Genomic DNA, 19,908 nt, shown 5'->3' on the forward strand with positions numbered 1-19,908 from the left:
CTTTCTTTCTTTCTTTCTTTCTTTCTTTCTTTCTTTCTTTCTTTCTTTCTTTCTTTCTTTCTTTCTTTTTCTTTCCTTCTGCAAAGGGATACAGGGTGAGTAGTTAGTGATAGAAAAAAATAAAAGATCCACTTGCAATTTGAAAATCAACTTATGGTAATATCACATGATCCTCTACTAAACCAATACCACAAAGCAAATAGAGAGGAAAAGGACAAAAATACATGCACAAAAATATTTACAGCAGCTCTTTTTGTAATAGCAAAAAACTGGAAACTAAAGAGCAGTCCATCAGTTGGGGAATGGCTGAATGAATTATGGTATATGAATGTAATGCAATACTATTGTCCCATAAGAAATAGTGGTTTCAGTGAAACCAGTGAAGACTTTTATTAACTGATACAGAGTGAAGTGAGAACCAGGAGAACACTTCATACATCAACAATACTTTAAAAACAAATAGCTGTAAAAAAAACCAACTTATCAATTCAGTGACCAACCATGATTGCCGGGGACAATGAAAAAGCAAATTACTCATCACCTGACTGGGAGGTGATGGACTTGGAGCATAGAATTAGGCTTTTTTTTTTATGTGGCCAATATGGGAATTTGTGTATGTTTGTTACAAAAGTTTTCTTTTCTTTTCTTTTCTTTCAATGATGAGGGAAGGAAGGGAAGAAAAGAAAGTCAATTTTTGTTCATTGAAACATAATTAAAAAAAAAAACAAACCCTAAAACATTACATGATCCCTCCAAACACTCTTAATTCTCTAGGACAGTTGAAGACTGACTAAACTCATAGGATCAAGAAGGATGAACAGTGTCATTAAATTTAACAATAAAGAGATCATTGGAGACCTTAAAGAGAGCAGTTTTAATTGTTTGTTCAGTACAGAAGTCAAATTGCAAGAGGTTGAGAAGTGATAAGAAGGAGAGAAGTTGAGACAATGCATGTAGACAGCTTTTTCTACAAATTTAACCCTGAAAGGGAAAAAAGATATGATATCTTTAGGGGGCGGCTAGGTGGGGTAGTAAGAGCTCGGCCCCCAGAGTTGGGAGGACCCGGATTGGTTCCAGCCTCAGATACTTAACATCCACACACAAAAAAAACTGGCCATGTAGCCTTGGGCAAGTTACTTAACCCCAATTGCTTAAAAAAAAAAAAAAAAGATATCTTGAGGAGAGAGTAGGGTCTAATGAAGGTTTTTGTTTTTTTTTAAAGCTGGGGAGATGTTGGTGTCAGTGGATAAGGAGAGGTTGGAAAGAGAGAGGGAATGGTCGAAGAGTCAAACTCTTAGAGAAGATGAGAAGGTATGAGATCAAGAGCACAAGTGGAGGGATTGACATAGGCAAGGAGAAGGGTCACCCCATCCTCCATGACTGGAGCAAAACTGGAGAGACTGGAAAATGATATTTAGATATTTTCATCTTTGTATTTGTTTCCTAAATAATAGCAGAATGCCTGACACATAGTAGGTAATTAATAAATGCTTGTTGGTTGATTGAAAGGGGCACTGCAGTGTAATGGAAAGAGTATTATACTGGGACCTAACTTGCTTATCTCTCTTCAGTCTCAATTTTCTCATCTATAAATGGGTACAACAATTCCTCCTCCATATAGGCAAGGACAAAGTCCAGAGATTGGACCAGTCTAAGGTTAAGCAAGTAGTAGGTAACAAAGCCAGAATTTGAACCCAAATCTTGATTCCAAATCCTGTGATTTTTCCATTTTATAATACTTCCTCTCTGTGTGGTTACCACCCATGGTTATTGTAAGGATCAAGTGAGACAGTGTATAGGAAATGCTATGTAAACTGTGAAAATGTTTTAGAAATATCCATATGGTAGACAGCAGTTCTATTTTTGACCTGTGAATTGTTTGGGGAGCCCCAAATCCTGTGTTGACTCCATCTATGTGATAGCCATGCATTCATGACTTGTATTTTGCTTTTCTGCTTAAATTTACATTTTCCTCCAAATTAGTTTTTTCTTTACCTGACTTTCCCATCAGAGAAAGGTATAAATAGCTTCTTCTCCCCTACACTCCCCTTTGTTTCTCTGACCTAACACTATTTTCCTTTTCATGGATACCTTGTGCAAGGCCATCTAGCAAATACTTCAATTTGAAATAGGGACTAAGCTTCTTCCATTCTTCCATTTTCATTCAGTAAAAAAAAGCATAGCTATTGTCTGCACTTTTTTGCCTAGCCCCTAAGAGGCATAAAGAACTCTCCCCTGAGTGGAGTAGCCTTAGAACATGTAGTGCTTGAGTTGGTGGCTCTTATAGCTATTGAACATTCCTTTTTTGATGGGATCAGCCACGTAATCAGTAATCATGGATTTGGGGACTAGAGCAATGATGCAAGACTCCTTGGGTTGCTGGTCCAGGGACTGCAATGAACTTCACTTACTGTTTATAGGGTTACTGGTTGACATGTATTCTTGAGGTTCAAGTCGAGTTCAGGCCAGACCAGTGATTCAGAATCAGAGCTGGAACACAATGAAACACTTGTGCATCATAAGATTCAACAAAAACACACTTATATACAATAAGAAACTAAGGGGATGTAGATACCAAAAAGGATATATGCTTATGATTTATTCAAATAATAAATTTGCTCCTCTATTTTCTATGGTAACACTAGATCAGAAAGTTATCCCATTGGGCACTGGAAATTCTGTTAAATCTCTCATACACCAACCCTCCACAGGTCAAACTTTTTATGCCTCAAGTGATATGAAAATCACATCAAAGGTTCAAGCTCCATGGACAAACCAAATCCCCTGGATAGTCTTTTTTACCCCCTTAAAGTTCAGCTTTCCTAAAATAGATACCACTCCTACTATAGCCACCTTTTGGTTTCAAGATTCCTCAAATCTTCATAAGAACCTTCTACCACTCAGATGTCTTTAAGGATATTTCTAAAGACCTCTGGCCTAAGGGGGTTTGAGAAGCCTAGTTTAGGCAGCCCTGGAAGAAGAGCTTAAAATAAAGGGAAAAAAATGATAAAAACATCAAACTATAAGATAAATGAATATTGAAATAGGTGTTTGAAAAAAGTTCATGCATTGATCATAACCCTCAGGTTTGACTTAACGCTACAGATTGATAAAAATGTTAAAAGATGGTTGGAGGCAAAGATAAGCACATTAGTGCACTGTTAGTGGAACTGTGAACAAATAAAACTATTGTATTTTGTATTTATACAAAAAAGTTACTAAAATATCTATACCTTTGACCCAGAGATTCTAATGCAAGACTCATACCCCAATGAAGTAATTGATAAGAAGAACATTCTTATATATACCAAATATTTACAGCAGCATTTTTTTATGATAGCAAAGAGTTGAAAACATAGTAGATTTCCATCAATTGGGAGTGACTAAGAAAAAATTGGTACATGAATATAATGGAGCACTAGATTTGGAGTCAGGAAGACCTGAGTTCAAATTCTTCTGTGGCTGCTTACTAACTGTGTGAGCTTGTCAAATGACTTAACCCCTCTGAGTTTTTGTTTCTTCATCTGTAAAATGGAGAAAATAATAGCACCTACCTCATTGATAGATGAGGATCAAATGAGATAATAAACACTTTCAGGTTAGGTAAACCTGAAAGCATTACATAAGTGCTATATATTATTATTATTAATTATTATCATTATTACTATGTTGTAAGAAATGGTAGAGGGAAACTAGGTGGAGTGGTGGATAGAGTACCAGTCCTGGAATGAGAAAAACTCATCTTTCTGAGTTCAGTTCTGGCCTCAGACACTTACCAGCTGTGTGACCTGGGCAAGTCACTCAACCCTGTTTGTCTCAGTTTCCTCATCTGTAAAATGAGCTGGAAAAGGAAATGGCAAACCATTCCAGTATCTTTGCCAAGAAAACTCCAAAACTGGGTCACAAAGTGTTAGATGTGACTGAAAATGAACAACAACAAGAAATGTTCAATATGATGAATACAGAAAAGCATGGAAAGATTACATGGTCAGAACAACCACAAAACAATCAAAAGTGAATTTTGCAAAATTACAAAGAATAAGAATGGCTACCAAAAAGAGACCCAAGAAGACATTGCTATTCTTTTTTCTTTTTTTGCTTTTTGGAGGGCAATGGGGTTAAGTGACTTGCCCAAAGTCACACAGCTAGTAAGTGTGTCAAGTGTCTGAGGCCAGATTTGAACTCAGGTTCGCCTGACTCCAGGGTCAGTGCTCTATTCACTGCACCACCTAACTACCCCTAACATTGCTATTCTTACTACTTTGCAGAAATGGGAGGTCCATAGGGTGGCATATTGCACATATTTTCATATGTTGATTGGTTTTTGCTTATTTTTTATTTCTTCTTATTTTTTTCTTTAAAAAATATTATTTGTTATATGAAATGGCTCTTTGGGAGGGAGAAGAATATCTGGAGAAATTCTGATGACATAAACTACAAGCTATATTAACAAAAAATTATTAAAAACCAAACAAACACCAAACTTCAAACAATAGAATAGTCTTCTTTTATTAGAACAACCCAAGCACTGTGTGAGAAAACTTAGGCCTGTGCTGAATATTACTAGGGTTTCTCAATCTGGAGTTTGCATTTTTTTTTTGCCCAATATTTTGATAACTTTTTTCAGTAGAATTGGTTTCCTTTGCAATTCTATGCATTTTATTTTATATATTTAAATACATTATTCTGAGAAGGGATCCATAGGCATTGGCAGACTTTCAAAGATATCTATGAAACTAAAGAGGTTCAGAACCTCTGCCTTACACAGACTCAAGTCTAGATTCAAAGATTTGGTTGACTTGAAATGACCAGATAAGATGGAGTATCTTGGCAATATTCTAAATTTTAGCAGGGCAAAAGGATTTCCTGAAGGGCAGTTGAAATTCTACTAAGGTTTCTATACACCAACTCCCCACAAGAGACAAAGAAGCCACATCAATGTTTCAAGCCCTAGTCCCCTGGATCAACCAAATCCTGAAGATGTTTTCTTTGGCCCTTTAAAGGGAAACCAGCCCAGTTTACATAAAACCGATACCTCTTCCAGTATCACACCTTTGCATCTCTTCTGCAGTCACTTTCGCTACTTCTTAATTCTCTGATTGACTTGGGCATCAGGCTAGTATAACCAATGATGATGATGATGATAAAATGATGTTGATAACAATGATGAATTTTAAAGGCAAAGTAGGAGGCAATGCACGATCAACAGACCCTCCTAGTACTGCTCTAGAACTGAACAAGCTTTCTTATTACAGCCCACATCCAGACCCACAGCCCCATTACTGAACCAAAAGCAGACCAGTATCCAGAGTGAGGCTCTTGGGTCCTGATGAAAACAGTTGCTTTCTTTGTTACTTTCTAGTCTGAATTGTGTCACAATTTCTTCACAGGTAAATTGCCAAAGGTGTCCATGAAGAAAACGGTTAAGAACCCTTATGTTGGATGATCTCTGGGTTCTTTTCCAGCTCTAAGTCACAGGCTCCTATGAATGGGCAAAGAAAGATGGTCTTTCCCCACTCTAAATTCCTATTCCATATATCTGTATCACTTATTTTTTACACCTACCTAAGAACTTCCATCTCTAAGTCTGGGGCCCTATGAAACTCTTGACATTATGATAATGGGATCATAGTGTTATAAGTAGAAGAAGCCTCAGGGGTCATCTAGTCCTATCTTGCATTTTACAAATGAGAGAAGTGACCTACCCAAGGTCACACAGGTCATAAATAGCAGAGTTGGGACCAGAACTCAAGTTCTCCCAGAACCCTCCAGATCTAGCCCTTTTTATACTGTGCGGCATACCTAAGTATATGTGATGGGCTATTGGTAGTAACACTGGTGTCTCCTTTGGTATTACAAATCTGACTCTTTGTTCTATCAATCCGGAAAGAACCCAGGAGTCAGGACCTAATCCTTTCCCTGGGTTAGCTATTCACTTCCTGTGTGATTTTAAGCAAACCACTTTCTATTTATGTTTGTCTCTTTCTATGTTGAAGCTCCCCACAAGTAAGTGTTTATGAAACCCTCCTGATAGAGGCACCAGATAAGTGCATAGTGGCTGTGCTTTGAGAGGTCTCCCATAGATTGCGTCATGAGAATGGCTTCTACTGCCTAGAAGAAGGCTGCCTAAAGAGAAACAATGACTAGAAGTGTCTTGCTTCTCTAGGAAGCTAGTCTGTACACATGCATGCATACACACACACACACACACACACACACACACACACACACACATACACAGAACAAGGCCCTTGGGCCCCAAAATAATATGTCACCAAGTAACAAATCTGTTGAGCATCTCCCCCAGAGGTCCTTGGGATCTAGATGAAATGGGAAAAAAAAAAGACCAAAAACCATTGCTACTTTTTCTCTTGCTTAAACTCTAATAGGAAAACAAATATGAAATGTTTAGGGGTAAATTTGATAATCACAGGTGTTTTAATGTGAATATGGGTGAGTCTGACACTGTGTTCATAGTTCTGAAAAGTTGGTTTGGGTAAGTTTTTCAGAAGATGTAGATTGTGTACAGCTGAGATCATTGGATCAAAGGTAGCCATGGAATAATGGACTTAAGTGGTGCTGGAGTTAGGAAGACCTACATTTAAATCTGCTACACTTACTGGCTGTATGACCCTGGACAATCATACCTAGGCAACTATTTAAGGCTAGATCATTCAGAGGAGGTGCTAACCTGCATTGGTTGGAGGGAGTTTCCTTATGGGTAGTTCCTTCCATAAGATGAAATTCCAGGTCCAGTAAAACAAAACAAAACAAAACCTCACCCATGCTTAGCCATCTTTCACCCTAACAATAGTGATGCTTTAATGGTTGACATAAGGAAAACGATTTCTCTTAGGCTGTTGGATTGATTGACCCTACTCTTCCCCAAAACCATTTGAGTTTACCATGTGGAAAAACCTGATTGGCTGATATTACCAGCCCTGACACGAATGTCTTTAAAAATCATGGTCCCTATTTAGGGACGGTACATGGGGAGGTATACTTTTCTAGAAATAGCTCATCTGCATTATATTGAGTCCAGTTGAGTTTCTTGGTGGAGCTTTGTACAAAAATAGGCTGAGGGTGAGGGGACTGACTAATATCTCTGGCTTGAGTCACACAGTCCCATGGAATCAGTAACGCAGAAGGTTTATCTGAGTTTCTACGGAAGGAACTTAAGTTGTCTGTTCAACTTCCTCATGAGTCTTTGGTACTCTGAGCCATGCCATCTGAGAGAGTGGCAAACAGCTACTGGGTGGGTTCCATCAGTAGCTTTCAGGACGGCTAGGTGGAGTAAGAAGTAAAGGAGGGGTTAGTTCAGAGAAGAGCATGATCCTAAAATGTCCTGTGTCTTCATTTCTGCCTGCTAGCTCTAGGAAGTACTGGTACCCAGCTGAGGTTTCTTAATAATTTTAGACAGTTACTTGCATCTAGTCATAAAGGCTCTTTCAGGGCTTAGCGCCTTAAAATGACTGCCACTAGATCTGAGTGGGACTTCATCCCACTTGGGAGTCATTATATTACTAACTTAATACCTGACATCCAAATGGGCATAGGCTACCCCAAGGGACATATTAAAACCCAGGTGTTGTGAGAGAAATGACAAAACTCACTTTTCCCTCTTTAATTTAGCAAAATCTAGTTGGAGGTAGAGAAGGTAGCTGGGCCTGGAATCAGGAAGACCTGAGTTCAAATCTGACCTCAGACACTTCATGGGTGTGTGACTCTAGAGAAGTCACTTCACCCTTTTTTGCCTTGGTTCCTTATCTGTAAAATGAACTGGAGAATGAAATTGCAAAGCACTTCAGTGTCTTTGCCAAGAAAATCCAAATGGGGTCATGAAGAGTCGGATATGACCGAAATGACTGAATAACAACAATATTATCTCCACGAGGAAGAAGAGCACAATATTTCCTGGGGCTGGGATCCTCCTTCATTCCCACAGTGTCCTGTTGTCTCAACTTTCTAGGAAGGAAGTTAGGGATTAAGAGTGATATAATTCTGAGTCCCCAAGGAAGACCCCTTTTCTAGGTCACTGCCTCCCTAGACACAAAAATGTGGCTCATATACAGAAAAGGGATTGAGCAGGGTTATTCAGTAGATTTGCCATTCATTGGAATGGGGACATTTCAGGCACAGTGGTTGACACACTAGACTTGGAATCAGGACGACTCATCTTCCTGAGTTCAAATCTGGCCTCAGACATTTACTAGCTGTGTGACTCTGAGCAAGTCACTTAACTCTGTTTGCCTCAGTTCCTCATCTGTAAAAATGAGTTGGACAAGAAAATGGCAAATCGCTTCAGTATTTTTGCCAAGAAAACCCCAAATGGGGTTTATGAAGAGTCAGACATGACAGAAATGACTGAACAAAGTTGGAGGTGGGTGAGTGAGTATTGGAGAATCCAGGAGCTTTACAAATATTATCTCATTTCAGCCTTGCAACAACCCTGAGAGGTAGGTGTTTTTCATTATTGTCATTTTACAGTTGAGGAAACTGAGGCAAATAAAGATTAAGTGACTTGCCTAGGATCGCATTACTAATAGGTGTCTGAAGCTGGATTTGAACTCAAGTCTCCCTGACTCCTGGTCTGGTACTGTGCTGCCTAGCTTCTGCCTCAACTAAGTGTGGTTGCACATACTATTCTCTTAACTCTAATTGCTTGCCAGAAACCACAAGGTCCTATCCAACTCTAGACCTATAGTCCTCTGTTTTGGATTTTTTTTTGTGACTTGCCCAAGGTCACACAGCTAGCAAGTGTTAAGTGTCTGAGGCCGGATTTGAACTCAGGTCCTCCTGACTCCAGGGCCGATGCTCTATTCCCTGTGCCACCTAACCACCCCTTAGTCCTCTGTTTCTTGACTGTGATTCAGACAGAAAAAGCAGAGCTCAGATCCAAAATGGGCCACATAGCATAGTGGAAAGAGCAGAACATCTAACGTCAGAGGACATGTATTCAAATCTCACACATGATATTTATTCTCTGGGTGTGTGAGTCTCTTACTCTCCCTTGGCCTTATCTCCTTATGTGTAGTACGGAACTTAGACTGGATGGACTGTGGGCTCCTTTCCAGCTCTAGCTATATGACCCTATTCTGAACACTTGGGTATTGAGCCCTCTTTCTCTTTGTCACTTGTGGTGGCTCTGATGTGTGAATTCCTTTATGGCAACTGCCCTTCCCACCTTCTAAGAATCAGTACTTCACTGGCAAATTTAGAACAGTTACTCTACCTCCCCTGGCTCACTCAGTTCCAAGACATCCTGCTGGGCAGAAATAGTCACTCCCCCGTGTTTCACATCTTTCCTTTGACCCAATTGCCCAACATGTGAGGATTATAGACTCTCCCACAGTCATTTCCTACCATAAACTATCTTCAATTCTGTTTATCCTATATTGATATATATTAAAATATTGACTTCCTGCTTCTTAGAACAGTGCCTGGCACATAGTAGGGACTTGATAAACGTTTGTTGATTGATTGATTAATCCCTCCCCCCCCTGAAATGCAGCTTTAAGCTGATGGTGCCAATACATATGGAAGGCACAGTGGAGTCACAGGATTTAGAAGTGAAAAGTACCTTAGTTCAAACTTCTTATTATCTTAATGAAGAAATTGAGAATAAGTGGGTTACCCAAGATGGCCTAGGTGTTGACAGCAAAAGTAGGAGTCAAACTCAGATCTTCTGACCTAAATTGAATGCTCTTTCTATATGCCTACCATACCCATTGAGAGGGACTAGTAATTTAGTATCAACATTGCAATGAATGCCCTATGGCATCTACTTTAAATGTTACCTGAAATCATCTTGGGCAAAATCATGTCAGAGGTCATAGGAGATTATGCCAGTTTAGATCGCTCTCTCTCTCTTTCTCTCTCAGAAATGACTTGGTTATAGATTAATACTAAATTAATTAAAATTCCAACAAATGAGACTAAATCACAAAGTGCAGTATTCATATTTAGTTTTTTCTGTGATACCTTCCTTCTGTGTCAGCATTGACCAAAAACCCATTGTGCCAACTTGGCTAGTTCTCTATAGGGAACTCTTTCATAGAAGATGTAAAAATAAGGTCCATTTGGGGTTGTGAGAAGCCTATTGGTTTCAGTTCACATGAATTTGGGGCAAACATAACTAAAGGGTTGGCCTCTTATAAAATTTCAATCCTCAGGGTTTCAGTTTGACTTTGGAGTACATTTAAACCTGAAGAACAAAGCAAACCACACACACCCAGGTGAGTTTCATTGTCTAAACCATTGAAACTCATTTGGATCCACCCTCTAGTAAGGTAGCAGGAGTGTGTCTATACCTACATCCCAGGTCCTTAGCCTCCTATGTCTCTCACTCTCTACACTTAGACCCTGAAGACAGGGATGTAAAATATCTAGCAATTCATCACTTGGATTTCTTATGTCTATCTTCTGTTCCAGCCATAACTTCAAAAGGAGCATCCCAAGAAAAAGGTTATTTAGTCAGGGTTTTTCAGGCCATGGTCCATGTTTTCTTCGAAAGCAAAGTTCACAAGTGGAACTAGATTTGGGGCATTTTTGTGAACCTATTAAATTTCTGAATTCAGTTCCTCTCTTTTCTATTTCTAAATTATATTTTCATCTGCAACCTCTAATGACCCTTTTTTTCCCTAAGTATAATTTAGGACCAGGCCAGAAATCAAAAAGCACAAAATGTTGTCATATGAAGAAAATATAATACAGTTGATTCATCCTGATCCAGATAAGGAGCAGAAAAAACGTCTATGAATTTTCATTTTTGAATATAAAGGCTATATAGCTTCAAAAGGTCTAAAGAAAAAAAAAAGAATCACTTTGAGCACCCCTTAGCAAACCATGATTACAGAGTGAACACGAATGTATATTCAAATTGTGTGTTCAAATTGCCACACACATAATGCACAACTTATTAGCCTTTTAGAAAGACATTTCTTTTGAGACACGCTAGCAAACATCTAACAACCTATAGTTTCTTATTTTAAAAGTAACGTGATATAGTGGAAAAGAGTGCTCTACATAGAAGGCATAAGTTCTGGTTTTTGAATCCTGATCCCACTATTTATTAGCTGTGTGACCTTAAGTCAGTCATATCATTTCTCTGTAACTCAGTTTTCTCATCTGTAACATTAGGAAGCTGGATTAGAGAATCTGTAAAATACTTCCAGCTCTGATATTTTATGATTCTGCAATGTAAGAGGAAAGAAGTCTAAGGGCAGCAACCTGAGGGTGCCGATTCAGCACTCACCTCCTCTTAGTGACATGATCTTAAACTATGCCTTGTTGGCATGACAAACCCATAGAATATTTGGGGAAAAGCATTTTCCCTTCCCACCTTATTGACTCCTTGTAGGACCATTCCATGTGTTCCTAAAGGTGACAGTGTTAGATGAAGTTGCTGGCAGATTTCAGCTGAGAAAGAGCTTCTCATGTGCTCTGGGCCCCTCAGCTGCTTACTCACTCAGTCACTCCCTCACTCTGATGACTGATGTTGGATGACTAGAGAAAATTGCTGATTATATTCATTTTGATACCAGTATAACCTATACGTGGGAGGGTGAGATTTTAAAATATATACATATATGCAATGTACCTATGTATGTATATGACACAATCTTACCACTGGGACCCATGATTAGCAAGATGGTAGAGTGGTTACTATAGCAAACTTCAGCTTCAAAAACAGATATTGAGTAACTAAAGTTCAATCCAAAAGATAAGAAGATAAAAACACCAAGTAAGGTAAAAACCTCACTAACAAAACATCAGATGACTATCCTCACCTCTCAACTTATTTGGCATGGTGGCAAGGAGGCAAGGAGACTGAGGACATATAACATTAAGGGAGGTGGAGTCTATGTAGAAGAAGAAGATGTAAAAGCTAAAGAGTATAGAGGGAAACCAGAGACAAGTAACTAGGAATACAAAAGAAAGAGTGAAAGGCTATAAGGTCAAGGAATAAAGTCTAAATAAAAATCTAGCTTTCGTGCAGAAAGAACAACAGAGAGAGAATCATGAAGACAGGAGGAAAAATGATTGAAAATGCAGAAAGAGACCAGGTCACAATGATTAAGGAAACAATGAAAGAAAAGGAACCAAGGTTTCCTGATGTAAAAAAGAAAATCCTGTGATTTCTCCAGAGATCATGGAGCAACAAGACATGTTAGTATATTTCAAAAGATATTTTTAAAATAAGTTAGTTAGAAGGAAATTACATTAGAAATTGCACTTTAAATGAAGAATTTAAAAACACCAATAGCAGGGCAGGAGAATAATAAATATTATGGACAATCTCTTTCTGAAAGTAGAGGCTCTGAGGGAGAGAATGATAGATGTGGAAAATGGGAATACAAAAGTTGAAGAAAATTTGACAGAAGAGAAAAAGGGCAACAACTTGAAAAGAACATGTGCACTCTGCAAAAATCAAAGCAAATGGCCTTGAAAATAAGCAAAGAGAGGTAACCTAAGGTTCACAAGTCTCCCAGAAGAACATGATACATCAAAAAACTAGAATGCCATATGACAGGAAACAGTGCAAGTAAACTGCCCAGAACTTTTGAATATGGAGCACAAAGTACTGATTGATCAGGATCACCAGGGAAAATTCCAAGGCATATAATGATTAAATTTGTATTTTTTTTAAAGCAATCAGGGTTAAGTAACTTACACAAGGTTACACGGCCAGGTGTTTCTGGGTGGATGCTAAGTGTCTGAGCCCGGATTTGATCCCCAGGTTGTCCCGACACTGAAGCCAGTGCTCTTACTAGCTTTGCTACCTGGCTGCCCCTATAATGATTAAATTTTACAATTTCAATAGCAAACAGCAAATTTTGAAAAGACCCAGAAGAAAGAGCTTCTGCTATGAAATAATGTCATTCATGTAGTGCAGGAATACCTCATAGGCAATAGAATCACAGAAAACAATGGAGAAGTATATGAGGAGGTGCTTAATAAATTATATTCCAAAAATCAAAGGAGTTTAAACTACAACCTACTGTAACACACCCTGAAAAGCTGAGCCTGATCATGAATGAAAAAAGATGACCCTTCAAGTAAAGAAAGGTATTTGAAATCTTGGGGGAACAAAAGATAAATGATCAGAATAAAGGGAAATCTTGCATTGGAATTGGAAAAGAATAAATGCCCAAAAGAGTGTTAGAATGTAAAAAGTCACTAATGGGGGGGCAGAGTCAAGATGGCAGAGTAGAAGTGGGTCCTCCCCACAGCTCCTGGCTTCCACCTTCCCCAATTCATATAAAAGGGGACTCTAAACAAACTTTGGAGCTACAGAATCCACAAAATGATACAGAGAAGCTAACCTTCCACTGAGGACAGCCCAGCAGGCCAGCAGGAATCAGCCAGCGCAGTGCTCTGGGAGCTGAGCCCAGCCCCAGGGCGGGCCTGACCAGGCACCAGCTGGAGGGACTCCAGATCCCCAGCAGCTGTAGTCTTTTCCAGATTTATCAACACATAGATGTGAAGGACAAAGTGAGAGGTCAGTGCAGTATGGACTTTGGGACCCAGCAGTTGGGAGTGCCTTGGCTTTTGCCCCTAGGGCAAGAAGCCGCTGAAGGCTGTGGTGCAGCCACTGCTGCCATGTGGCAGCTTCAGCTCCTGGCCTGCAGAGTGTAAGGGGACCAAGTGACCAGTCTGAGGGGTAATCGCTCTTGCTTTAACCTGCTTGGATCTGGATTGCAGTCTAGGGTGGAGGTCCTGGGGTGTGTGTCCAGCTTGCCAGAGCGTGTGGAGGCTTCAGCAAGGGCTCCCAACTAATACCTCTGGCAGCTGAGAAAACCCCAGCATTTGGGACAGAAGCTCCCCTGTCTGGTAGCAGAGTGCTACTGTGGCAAAAAACCCAAAAGTCAAATAATTGAGTGGCAACATGCCTAGGCAAAGGAAACAAAGCAAACAGAAGAACCCAACATTAGACTCCTTTTTGGAGGACAAAAAGGATCAAAGCATGGAACAGGAGGAAGACAGGGAAGTCAGAACTCCTGCACCAAAAACATCAAAGGAAAATATGAGCTGGTTACAAGCCATAGAGGAAATTAAGAAGCAAATAAGAGAAGTGGAGGAAAAATTGGGAAGAGAAATGAGAACAATGAAAGAAAATTACGAAATGAGAGTCAACAGCCTGACTGAGGAAAATAATACCTTAAAAAACAGACTGACTCAAATGGCAAAAGAGGCTCAAAAAGGCAATGAGGAGAAGAATGCCTGAAAAAGCCAAATTTGCCAGATGGAAAAAGAATCTCAAAAGCTCAGTGAGGAGAATCATTGCATCAGAATTAGATTGGAGCAAATGGAAGCTAATGACTTTATGAGAAATCAAGATGCTGTTAAACAGATCCAAACAAATGAAAGAATAGAAGGCAATGTGAAATATCTCATGGGAAAAACCACTGACCTGGAAAATAGATCCAGGAGAGAGAATTTAAAAATTATTGGACTACCTGAAAGCCATGATCAAAGAAAGAACCTATAAATCATCCTTCAAGAAATTCTCAAGGAAAACTGTCCTGATGTTTTAGAACCAGAGGGCAAAATAGAGCTTGAAAGAATCTACCGATCACCTTGTGGAAAAGATCCCCAAAAGAAAACTCCTAGGAATATTACAGCCAGGTTCCAAAATTCCCAGATTAAGGAGAGAATATTACAAGTATCAAGAAAGAAACAATTTGAATATTGTGAAAACACAATCAGGATAACCCAGGATCTGGCAGCTTCTACACTGAGGCATCAAAGGGCTTGGAATATGATATTTCAGAGGGCAAAGGAGCTGGGATTAAAACCAAGAATCACCTACCCAGCAAAACTGAGTATCATGTTTCAGGGGAAAATATGGTCATTCAGTGTAATAGAGGACTTTCAAGCATTCTTGCTGAAAAAACCAGAGTTGAATAGAAAATTCACATTCAGATACAAGAAGCAAGAGAAGCATGAGAAGGTAAACAGGAAAAAGAAACCATAAGGAACTTATCAGATTTGAACTATTAACATTCCTACATGGAAAAATGATCATTGTAACTGATTAAACTTTTTTCAGTATGAAAATAGTTGGAGGGAATATATATCGTGTTTCCCCGATAATAAGACACTGTCTTATTATTTCTTTTGGACAGAAAAAACACCAGAGGGCTTATTTTCAGGGGAGGGCTTATTTTAATGAACATTGACAGCAATTTTAATAAACAGGTAAATGTGAACAAAAAAAGGTACCTTTATTCAATAAGCAAATCACTGAGGAAGAACAGGATGATGCGCTCACTGCTGCAGCTCTGATTGGATGCAGCTTGGAGCGCAGCATGCGTTTCACGGGGGAGGGGGGGGGGGGCGGTGCATACAGAGGGTACCGTAATGTAGCGTGTAGCACAGGGGATCACCTTCACTACAGTAGCAATCTCAATAGGGTTTATTTTCAGGGGAGGGCTTATTTTAGAGGAATCTTACACAGTACGGGGAGGGCTTATTTTTGGGATAGGTCTTATTATTGGGGAAACACGGTATACATATATATATGTATATGTATGTATATATGTCTATATCAGAGGGTATATGGGCATATGAATACATATGTGAATGTGTGTATATATGTTTACAGGTAGACATAGATAGAGGGCACAGGACCAATTTAATAGGAAGGGATGATACTTAAAAGATGAAATAAAGAGGTGAGAGAGGAATATAATGAGAGGAGATGGGGAGAGACAGAATGGGGTAAATTATCCCATATAGAAGAGGCAAGGGAAAATGGTTACAAGGGAGGGGAAGAATAGGAAGGCAAAAGGGAATGGGTCAAACTTATTCTCATTGAATTTGGCTCATGGAGGGAATGAAATACACACTAAATAGGGTATCTCACCCTACAGGAGAGTAAGGGGGAAGGGGATGAGAGGGGGGGAAGATGGAATGGAAGGCAGGCTGGGGGGGAGGGAAGTTGGAAGCACCCATTTTTGAAAAGGGACAGGATCAAAGTAGAGAATAGAACTAGTGGGAGGTGGGATAGGAGGGAGGGAAATATAGTCAGTGTTTTACAATATATCAACTATGTTAATGTTTCTCATGAGCTACACATGTACAACCTATACTGAACTGCTTATCTTTCCAGTAAGGGCGGGTGACAAGGGAGGAAGGGAATGAATCTGAAATTCAAAGTTTCAATATCAAATGTCTAAATATATATTATTATTAATAATACTATTTTACATGTAATTGGGAAAGAAAATATACAGGCAATGGGGCATAGAGATCCATCATGCCCTACTGGAAAAGTCAAAGGGGGTATGAGAGAAAATATGGGAGATAGCAGATTGGAGGAGGGGATATACTGTGGGACTGCTATTTTGGGGTGGTGTGTAGGTGAAAAATGGGGAGAAAATGTGTAACTCAAAATCTGGCAGAAATGAATGATGTAAATCAGAAGTTAATAGAGCATTTGAAAAATGGAAAAAAAAAATAAGTCTAACGGAGAGAGACCTGCTGCCTGAGGTGGTCAAACCAGAGGACCTCTCCTCCACTGACCCACCAAATCTGAGAAAGTGTCATCCAGAAACTTTCATGCATAATGACAAGGTCTACCATCTTGAAAAAAATTAAATTAAAAAATTTATTGTTCAAAATTTACAAAACTAAATAAGCATAAATGGAAATTAAACTTTCAAATGATTTTTTGCAAGTTTTTTTTTTAGAATTTATACTTTTGAAGTTATTAAAACTTAAAACTATATCAAGACTTTTGGAACATCCTATATAATCCTCTTTTCTGTCTTTTTATGTTGAAATGTTCATGTTTATTGCATATTAATTTCATAATAAAAAGAAAATCTTATTTAAAAAAATAGAATGTAAAAATTCTTTTCCCTCTCCTCATTCCCCTCCTCCCATAGCCAGAGGAAGAGATGTCTATGGTAAAAGGTAGAGGGATTACCTGGGGAGAATTAGTACATCAGGAAAATATCTTCTCCAAGAAGAGACTGCATCCCTCAAGACTACATCACATCCCAGGAAAAAGGATTTTGAGTCCCAAAGGCATTTAGTAACCACAGTGGTAAAACAGACATAGGACAATGAGTGGTCTTAGAAGTGAATTATCATGATGAGAATAGGCTCAGAATGCAGAGTAACTTCTGCTTCCTTTGTGAAATGATGTTTCTAAGAATTAGATATAATGGAAAATAAAGGGGACAGGAATGGGTTAAGATTCACAAGTGTAGTAACAGAAATGGAATAGAGGGGGAAATTCAAATTTGGCACTTCAGAACCTCTACCCATATCAAGAACTCAGAGAGAATTAAAAGGAATAAGTAAGAGGGTAAGTAGCCCATAACATGGAGAAAATAATTAAGAAATGACTAGAATGGGAGAGAAATAAGAAAGAAGATTTTTAAAAGGGAGTGTTGCAAGGGTGGAGATTTTTTTTATCACCTTAGCTGGACAGAAAAACAGAAGGGTCCAAAGGAAGATAAAGAAAAGACAAAGAAACAAAAAAACCTCAAACAATTTAAATAAATTCAGAGAACATTGGTTAGAAGAGACAAATAGGAGAGGAAAGGGAGAGTTTCTAGGAATAGACTGGCATCTAAGTAGGGTAAGTAAAATTAATCTCAGGGACAGAGAAAAGGGATTAAAATCAATACAAAAGAAATAAATGGAGGAAAACATGAACCTGATAATCATAACCTGAAGAGTGAATAGATTTAACAGTACAATTAAATTAAAGATAGTGGTGGGATGGACAAGAAAATAAATCCTAGTAATCTGCTGCACACAAGCAACATATCTAAAAATAAGGATATATACAAAATGAAAATGAGACAATGGATAAAATTTACTATTCATCAAGCAATTTCCCAAAAGAAGGAGTTGGGATTATGCAAATCAGACAAAGAAAAAGTAAAAAAAAAATCATAATGTCAAGAGAAATAAATAAGGCAAATATATTATACTTAAAGGTAGCATAGGCAATGAAACAATATCATTGCTAAATATATGTCTTTGCATACATGTGTGTGAAATAGAAATTTATAAAGAAAAAGTTAACTGAATTTTAAAACTACCAAGAGAGTAACATGACAGTTTTAGGAGACTTTAAAATTCCTTTCTTAGAACTGGATAAATCTAGACCAACAGATGATAGATGGATGGATAGATAGATAGATAGATAGATAGATAGATAGATAGATAGATAGACAGACAGACAGACAGACACAGGCAGACAGACAGACAGACAGACAGACAGACAGACAGACAGACAGATAGATAGATAGATAGATAGATAGATAGATAGATAGATAGATAGATAGATAGGTAGGTAGGTAGGTAGGTAGGTAGGTAGGTAGGTAGGTAGATAAATAGATAAACAGAAGAAAATATAAACCTGATTTATAGCAGCTCTTTTTGCAGTGGCCAAGAATTGGAAATTGAGAGGATGCCCATCAATTGGGGAATGACTGAACAAGTTGTGGTATATGAATGTAATGGAATACTATTCTTCCATAAGAAATTTCCACAAGAAATGAGCAGGTAGAATTCAGAAAAACCTGGAAAGATTTACATGAATTAATAATGCTGAATGAAGTGAGCAGAACCAGAAGAACATTGTACACAGTAACAGCAACATTGTGTGATCCCCAACTTTGATAGACTTAACTCTTCTCAGCAATACAAAGATAAGACAATTCCAAAAGACTCATGATGGAAAATGCTATCTGTATCCAGAGAAAGAACTGAATATAGATTGAAGCATACTATTCTCTTTCTCTCTCTTTTTGTTTCTTCTTTCTCATGTTTTTCCCCCGCTTTGGTTCTAATTCTTCCTTACAACATGACGAATGTGGAAATATATTTAATGTGATTGTATGTGCATAGTCAATATCAGATTGCATACTGCCTTGGGGAGAGGGAAGTGGAGGGAGGGAAAGAAAATTTTTCAAAATCCTATAAAAATGAATTTTGAAAACTAAAAACAAATAAATATTTTTTAAAAAAACAAAATGTAAGCCTGAACAAATTATTAGAGAAGTTAGAGCTGGAAGATCTATGTCAACTTTTTGTTTTTGTTTTCAAAATTTTATTTCAGATTCAACACCAGAACACAAATACAGAATAAAGAAATAAAAACATAACATAAACTTAAGTATTAGAACTTAAATATAAAGTTAGGAAAAAGCATATTATGTTATTATAGAAATGTGTTTTATTCCATAAATTACAAATAAAACAAATTTTTAAAAAAAGAATTCCCCACATGACTGGTAGTTTTTGTTGCATGTTATCCTACAATCAAGCCCAAAGATGCTAGAATTTAAAGATGAAACGGAACTTAGAAATCCTCTAATAAAGTCCCTCAATTTATAGATGAAGAAACTGAAGTATTAGTTGTATCACTCTTCCATTTCATTCTTTTCTTCTGGTCACTTTTTGTGATCAATCAAGCATCCTCCTTTCCCTCTCTTAGTCCACTATTCTCTCCAAAGAAAACAAGCCTTTTCAATTTTACTCTTTAATTCTGACAACATCCTTATACAGGGAATAATCTAATAAAAGCAGTTTGTGTCGAGTTATTTTCAGTTTACAAAGTGCTTTCCTAGCAACAACCTCATGATGAGGTAACTGAGACTCAGAGATTTGGTTTGCTCTGCTTAGCCCCAGATGTTAGAACAAGGAGCAGTGGGGGGAAACTCAAAAGAGCCAGATTAGTGAACAATATAAGAAAAAATACCTTCCAAAAAATCAGAGTTATCCAATGGTGGAGAGGAGGGAGAGGGAAGGTAAATTTGGATGGCCAGAAACTGCCCAGTTAACTTGGGATTTACTGGCTAGATTCTTTCCTTCCTTTCTTCTTCCCTCCCTTTCTCCTTTCCTCTTTCCTTCTTTCTTTCTTTCTTTCTTTCTTTCTTTCTT

The 19,908-nt window shown here is 38.2% G+C and overlaps 1 protein-coding gene across 1 annotated transcript in view; it reads right to left on the reverse strand.

Moving 5' to 3' along the window:
- BPHL (biphenyl hydrolase like) overlaps positions 1 to 19,908 on the reverse strand; it is a 467,045-nt gene that overhangs the window by 252,908 nt on the left and 194,229 nt on the right. The gene's annotated exons all lie outside the window — the stretch shown is intronic.

The sequence above is a fragment of the Petaurus breviceps genome, unplaced genomic scaffold, assembly GCF_028583685.1.
Source record: "Petaurus breviceps papuanus isolate PSGF00001 unplaced genomic scaffold, PetGlider_PUasm1.0 582, whole genome shotgun sequence".
Lineage (NCBI taxonomy): Eukaryota > Metazoa > Chordata > Mammalia > Diprotodontia > Petauridae > Petaurus > Petaurus breviceps.